Source organism: Elephas maximus, chromosome 10 (assembly GCF_024166365.1).
Source record: "Elephas maximus indicus isolate mEleMax1 chromosome 10, mEleMax1 primary haplotype, whole genome shotgun sequence".
Lineage (NCBI taxonomy): Eukaryota > Metazoa > Chordata > Mammalia > Proboscidea > Elephantidae > Elephas > Elephas maximus.
In genome coordinates, this window is record NC_064828.1 from 24839730 (window position 1) to 24847489 (window position 7760).

Consider the following 7760-nt stretch of genomic DNA (forward strand, 5'->3'; position numbering starts at 1 on the left):
TTTGCCTGATCACATTCCTGATGTCTTGAAGAGCTCTGTATATTAATCTTTTGTATTCTGCATTAGGTAATTCCAGGAATACATCTTCATCCCAGAAGATGCCTTGGTTCTTTGTTTTGAGAGTTTGTTGAAGTGATCATGGTCTGCTTCTTTATGTGATTTGATATTGACTGTTGTCTCTGAGCTATCTATAAGTTGTTTATTAGTTTATTTTATGTTTGCTTGCTTTCTCCAGCTTCTTGCTTTGTTCTATTTTGATGTGCCCTAATAGGCTGCTTGAATGAGCTTTTTCAATTATTTTCACCTTTGAAGCTCTAGCATCCTGTCACTAGATGGCTAAAGCTGTTACCAGGTATATGAGCCTAGGAGTCCATTCACTTTTCTTGTACGGATTCAGCTCAGGTGTCCAGGTAGTTGGCCATCAAGTGTGTCATACAGGCTCTGTCCTACAGTCTTAGAGGGGTAGGGGTTATTGTTGTAGGTACAGGTATCTGGTTGCAACAGGGGGTCCTGCTCTGAATAAGGCAGGGGCTGAAAACCATCCCTTGAGTATCTGTGAGGAAAGCATGTCCGTGTTCCCTGGAGTGCCCAGGTGGTTGTGTTCTACAGCTGGACCCAATGCTTTTGGTTGTAAGGGCTGGGAGATACCACTTATCCTTGGACCCCTGTTGTGGGTGGCTAGGTGATGTGGGTAGAGCCACCAGTCCTTAGGTCCCTGATGTGGGTAGGTGAGGACCCTGCTAATAGGCAAAGCAGTGTCAGACATCAAACACCCACCTCTCTGCTGCACAGGTGAAACAGTTGCAGTCTGCCAACAAGTGCCTATTTTTCTGAAATGGGCCCACACAGGTACAAGCAGGGATGGAAGGTATTCAATGTCCATGGGCCATTTGTGCCTGGACAGGATCTGCTTCTGTCTTGAGCTCCCGTGGTTAGTGGAGCTGGCAGATTATCTTTTCCAGTTGTGAATTTATCCCTTCTCCAAGGCCAGGAGAATGGCTCAGGCAATGCAGCAAGACCTATCTCAGGCCCAGGGAAATCGACAGTCCCTGAAGCTGGCTTGGGGGCTGGGGGTGTGGTAAAATAAACGCAAGTACTTAGCTTTTTCCAAGAACACTATTCTTCTCTGCTTCCAGAGGTCTGAGTAGGCTCTGCAGCTTGCTGTCTCTCCCTGAGGAAACTGCATCTGGAATGCTACCACCAGCCCCACTGTGGTTGCTCCAGGTAATGGTGCCTGAAGGTTCCCAGTGATCCAGGTCTGGGAACTCCTTGCTGCTCTGAACTGTCTCTCCCTCCCCTCTGCTGCTCAGTCCATTTTCTAACTTTGCCTTTGCTCTTCAGGATTCCTAGCCTGTCATATATATAAATGTTTCGCTTGTCTTTTCAGGTCTTTGTTGTAAGATGGACCACTGGAAATCTGACTACTCCACCATCTTCGCCCCACCTTGAGGGAATTACATTATTAAACAGCTGCTAAACTACATCATAACTGTCAAATCACTGAGAATCATTGCGCAGCCAAGTTGACACACAACCTTAACAATCACATTCCACCCCTTGAAAACTTGATACCCATACCCATCTCTAAATAAAGACAATTATAAATTCATACTTATGCCTAACATGATACAGCTAACATGTCTACAACTGAAAATGTGTTAGCCCTGTTAACATCTTTTGTTTCACAAGTGAAGTAAACAAAAATATTTGATTCATACATATAAGGAGGAAATACTGATAACAACTACAATTCTAATATCTGCATCTGGTCACGTAGTCATAACTGCTATTTAGGAATACTTTCTTCCACCACCTATCCCATATTCTCTTTGGCCTCAGCAGTCACCTCAGCTGGTTGTGGTTCTTTGACCGGTGGGGTTACCCAACCTTCATTCCTGAAGGGTCTGGGCTGTTAGTAGTCATGTCGAAATTGGGTTGCTGTAGTTTTCTATTGACTTTAACCATAGGGCTTGGTAAGACTAAGAAACTCCATAAGGGATCGCCTACATTCCAGATATACTCTTGTGTACCTCCATTATGTAATATCAATCTGATTTCCTCTTGATAATCATGGTCAGTCACACTAGCCAATATGGTAACTCCCTTCTTTGCCTGTTGTTCCAGAGACATGAGAAGCTCAAAGTGATCAGTTGGCATTCTTAACTTGTAGTTCAGTGGAATCAGTGATGTGTCTCCAGGTGGGAGCATTCCTTCCTTTGGCACTAAGACTTCTAGATCTGCAGAGTATCAGATCATGGGGGCAGGAAAGAAAAATATTGTGAGTGGGTCACTAAGGGTAATAGTGAGTGGTGCCACTGCCATTTTCACCCCTTGATTCCTGGGCCTATGAATCATGGCTGTGGGAGAAACAGCACCATATATTTGACACTGGTTTAGAGTATATACGGCCTCCTGGAGAGCATCGCCCCAACCCTAAAGGTATTGCCGGATAGCTGATGCTTTAATTGTATCTTTAGAAGGCCTTTCCATTATTCTATTAAGCCAGCTGCTTCAGGATGATGGGGAACTTGGTAGATCAGTGAATTCCATAAGCATGGGCCCATTTTTGCATTTCATTTACTGTGAAATGAGTCCCCTGATCCTAGATGATGCTGTGTGGGATACCAGGATAGCGTTAAAGCAATCTATAAGTTCATGGATGGTAGTTTTGGCATAAGAATTCTGTGCAGGGAAGACAAACCCATATTCAGAGAAGGTGTCTATTCCAGTACGAACCAAACGCTGCCCTTTTCATGATGGAAGAAGTCCAGTGTAATCAACCTGCCACCTGGTTGTGGCTGATCACTTTGAGCAATGGTGCCATATAGGGGACTCAAAGTATGTCTTCGTCTGGCAGATTGGGCACGCAGTGCTGGCTGTAGCCAAGTTGGCCTTGTTGAATGGAAGTCCATGTTGCTGAACCAATAAGAACCTCTATCCCTACCACCATTAACCCTTTGTTCATGAGCCCATTTGGGAAATGAAAAGAGCGTCTAGGAAAAGATGATTGGTTTCCATAGAACACATCATCATAGCCACTTTATTGTTAAAATCCTCCACTGCTGAGGTTCCCTTTGGTGAACACTCATATAAGTCACAAATATCTTCACTTCTTTTGCCCATTCAGAGAGGTCTTTCCACATATTATTTCCCCATACCTCCTTGTCTCCAATTTTCCAATCATGTTCCTTCCAAGTCCCTGACCATCGAGCCAAACCATTGGCCACACCCATGAATCACTATACAATCACACATCCGGGCATTTCTCCTTCCAAGCAAAGTGAACAACAAGGTGCACCACTTGATGTTCTGACATTAGGAGGATTTACCTTCACCATTCTTCATCAGGGAAGCCCCAGAAGAGAGCGTAGTGTTGTCACTCTCTGCTTTCAAGTGATGCCTGCATGACGTGCAGAACCATTTGTACATCAGGCAACAATTTTCTCTTCTTCAGTCAACTGGTTGTAAGGAACTCCCCTTGAAGCCATAGGTGCAGACTGGGAGATGGAAGATATTGTGACAGGAATGGAGATCACGGACGTTTGGGCCACTTCGTCATACAACTTACTAATGCCTTCTGGACCTGCTAAGGCCCAAACTAATATACACCACTTCCATTTTATGATGGAGGGCTGCTGTGCACATCCAACGTGATGTGTCTGTGAGTCAGACAACACCCAGTTCATGATGGGCAGCTCAGGTTGCATGGTGACTTGGTGGCCCGTGGTTAAGTGTTCAGTCTCTACTAAGTCCCAGTAACAAGCCAAAAGTTGTTTCTCAAAAGGAGAGTAGTTATCTGCAGAGTATGACAGGGCTTTGCTCCAAAATTCTAAGGGTCTGTGCTGTGATTCATCAATAGGGGCTTGCCAAAGACTACAAACAGCATCTCTATCTGCCAGTGGCACTTCGATCAACCCAGGATCAGCCAGATCGTATGGCTTAATTAGCAGAGTAGCTTGCACAGCAGTGTGAACCCGTTGCAGAGCCTTCTTTTGTTCTGGGCCCCATTCAAAACTAGCAGCTTGTAGAAAAACCTGATAAATAAGGTGAGTAGCACACCTGCATGAGGTATATGTTGCCTCCAAAATCTGAGGAGGCTCATTAAGAGTTGTTTCTCCCTTTTAGTTGTGGGAGGGGCCAGATGCAATGACTTATCCTTCACTCTAGAAGGAATACCTCGACATGCCCCACACCACTGAACGCCTAGAAATTTCACTGAGGTGGAAGGCAAATGAATTTTTGTCAGATTAATTTCCCACTATCCAACATGCAGATGTTTTACCAACAAGTTCAGAGCCTTTGATGCTTCTTCCTTACTAGATGCAACCAGCATAATGTCATCAATGTAAAGGAGCAGCGTGACATCTTGCGGGAGGGAAAGGTGACCAAGGTCCTTGTGGACTAAATTAAGACATAGGGCTGAAGAGTTGATATATCCTTGAGGTAGGCAAATGAAGGTATATTTTTGGCCTTGCAAGCTGAAGGCAAACAGCTTCTGGTTGTCCTTCAAAACAGTAATGAAGAAAAAGGTATTAGCCAGATCAATAGCTGCACACCAGGTACCAGGAGATTTATTAATCTGCCCAAGCAATGAAACTACACCTGGAACAGCAGCTGCAATTGGAGTCACCACCGGATTAAGTTTTCTCTAATCCACTGTCATTCTCCAAAATCCATCTGTTTTTTGCACAGGCAAAATAGATAAGTTGAATGGGAACGTGATGGAAATTACCTCCCCTACATCCTTCAAGTCCTTGATAGTGGCAGTAATCTCTACAATTCTTCCAGGAATGTGGTATTGCTTTTGGTTTACTACTTTCCTCTGTAGAGGCTTTTCTAATGGCTTCCACTTGGCTTTTACTACCATAATACCCTTACTTCACTTGCCTGGGATCCAATGTCGGGATTCTGCCAGTTGTTAAGTATACCTATTCCTATTACGGATTCTAGAACTGAGGAAATCACTACAGGATGTGTTCAGGAGCCTGCTGAAGCTACAGTGAGATGGACACGAGCTAAGACTTCATTAGTAACCTGACCTTCCTATGTCCTCTCTCTTACTGGTGGGCCACAGTGATATTTTTGTCTCCAGGAATTAGTGTCAGTTCACAGCCAGTATCCACTAATCTCTGAAAAGTCTGATTATTTCCTTTTCCCCAAAGAACAGTCACTCTCATAAGAGGTTATAGATCCTACTGAAGGCTGGGAAAGATAAACAGTATACGGTTTTGGAACTGTATTGGAGGCCTTCCTCATGTGGACCTGGCCATCCCTTCATTTTAAGTGTTTCGGGTCTGTAAATTCAGTCAAGTCTGGGAATTGTTTGAGCAGCCATGACTCTCTATTCTGGTGATTTGAGTTACACCACTGCGTACCTGACCTAGAATTCTTCCTATTGTCAGATCAAGTAAATGTTTAGTAAATTTCCTATCTATTTCACTACTAGGGACACCATGACTAGGTAACCAATGCCATAAGTCCATACAAGTCAGGGTATTCTGATTACTGCTTTGACTCCACTGTCCATCATGATAATCACAGCCACCTTGTCTTTGTCAATTGTGTACTGCCACTTGGCCCCTACCACCATAAGGTAAAATCAGCCTCATTGTAGTTAGTTGTCTTAATTCAGTTCGGGCAGTTTCCTCTGACAAATCTGATTTACATAATATAACACTCACAGCAGTCTCCCAGGATGCTGTAGCTTATTTTACAAATTTGTTCCTCACCATTGTGATAAAAGGTGTGTCCTCTGGGCATTCCATGTGTGGATCTGTGGGTTTAACCTGATAAACCCACCTTAACTTGCCAATTTCCCTAAGCCTTTGGATACTTTCCTCCTCATTATTCCAGGGCAGGTCTGGTACTTCAATTTGATTTCGTGTAGCTACCACATAGTCCATCCTTCAGCAACCCATCCAAATAAACTATTAGATCTTTCCCTAAACTCACTACGTGAAATATTGAATGAAAAATCTGGGCTTAGTGAGCTTATATCAATAAACTTAGACTGATCCATCTTTATGTTCCTTGCACCATTATCCCATACCCTTAATAGCCATTCCCACACATATTCCCCAGGTTTCTGTTTGTACATATTAGGAAAATTTAGCAGTTGGTTTGGAGTGTAGTATACCTCCTCCTGGGTCACACTTTGTACTTCACCTTTTGGGACTCCCTGGAACTTAACTCTAGTTATAAATCTAGAAGGCAAAATGGGTGGTGGGGAAGTGTTCTGAGAACATTCAGCATTGTGTTAGAAGGATTCTGCCTCAGGTGATACCCCAGGCAATGATTCAGACAAAGCCTCCTCAGACAAAGTTGGGTTAATCTCATTAGATAGGGTTGGGGGCTTATCCCTCAAATCCATATGCTAACTCATCAGTCTCTTGATGGTGTTTTTATCGTCCTTATTTCTCAGTGTGTAAAATGGCTGGATTCAGGAGAGGTTTTATTACTGAGTAAAACACAGCAAGAAACTTGACCAACCAAGGGATGCTGAATGGCCACAGGGAGATGAAGATGCAGGGTCCAAAGAACAACACCACCACTATGATGTGAGAAGTACAGATAGAGAGTACCTTTGATGCCCCATCCTTAGTGCAAAGGCAAACAGTTAATAAGATACAGTACATTAGCAAGAGAATGAAGCAGGTTGTTGCCAAGACACCACCGTTGGGATTTACCGATATTCCAGGGGTGTGTATTCATACAGACTAGTTTGATCACCAAAGGTATACCACAGAAAAAGCTGTCCACTACTCTGGGTCCACAGAATGGCAGTTCCAGAATCATTGCCATTTGACTTATAGCATGCTGGAAGTCAATGATCTATGATTTCAAAAGCTGGAGGCACTTGTCTGTCCATGATGCTGCCGTAATGGAGCAGCTTGCAAATAGCTACTTAAGGGTCATATACCACTGTCACAAGGAGCACCATCTCAACACCTGCAAATAAATGCACACAGAGTATCTGGCTCATGCAGCCCCTAAAGGAGGTTGTCTTATTATGATTTCGGAAGTCTGTGATTAGTTTGGGGTGGTGACTGGGGAAAGGCAGAAGTCAATGAATGAGAGATTGGCCAAGAGGAAGTACGTGGGGGAATGGAGCTGAGGGTCAAAGATGATCAAGAGCACAACAAGGTTGTTGCCCACAACAGTCATTAGGTGGAGTATAGAAAATGGCAGTAAGAGGAAGCTTTGGAGCTTCCTTGAATTACAATGTCCACTGAAAAGAAACAAAAACACCACAGACTGATTTGCTTCTTCCATTTACTTCAGTTTGCTGTGATGTGATCGAATGAGCAAGAGATGAACTGAGAACTTCTAGAATTGAAAAAAAAAGATTTAATGTTCAGATGTTAGAGGGCAGATAAAATTTTCTCATACAGAAAATTGAAATCTTAGCATTGTACTAAGCTCAAAATTGTAAATTAACTATTTCTTGAAAAGGTCATAGCCTTGCAACCAAGAAGGGGAGCTAACTAAGTTTACGAGGGCAAGTCTAAGACATTATCCGCTGGAAAAACAGTTTTTATGGGTATTGAAAATAAATACTCTGATTAAAAATATAAGTAGTATTGTTCTCCTTAAACAATTTCTCTGTGACTTGAATGCATCTTTCCTGCAGGGAATCAGAAGGACCAGTACAGATTTCTGAGCTCTAAAATATATTCAGAAACTTTTTTACCAGAATTGACCCAATGCTGTAATCTAATGCTACAGTTCTGTTACAAAACATGCTTCTTAGAAGTAGTAAA

General features: G+C 43.1%; 1 pseudogene; it reads right to left on the reverse strand.

The window, feature by feature from the left end:
• Window positions 1–6373: 6373 nt before the first annotated feature.
• On the reverse strand, window positions 6374–7272 carry LOC126084390 (olfactory receptor 4F4-like; annotated as a pseudogene).
• Between the last annotated feature and the right edge of the window lie 488 nt (window positions 7273–7760).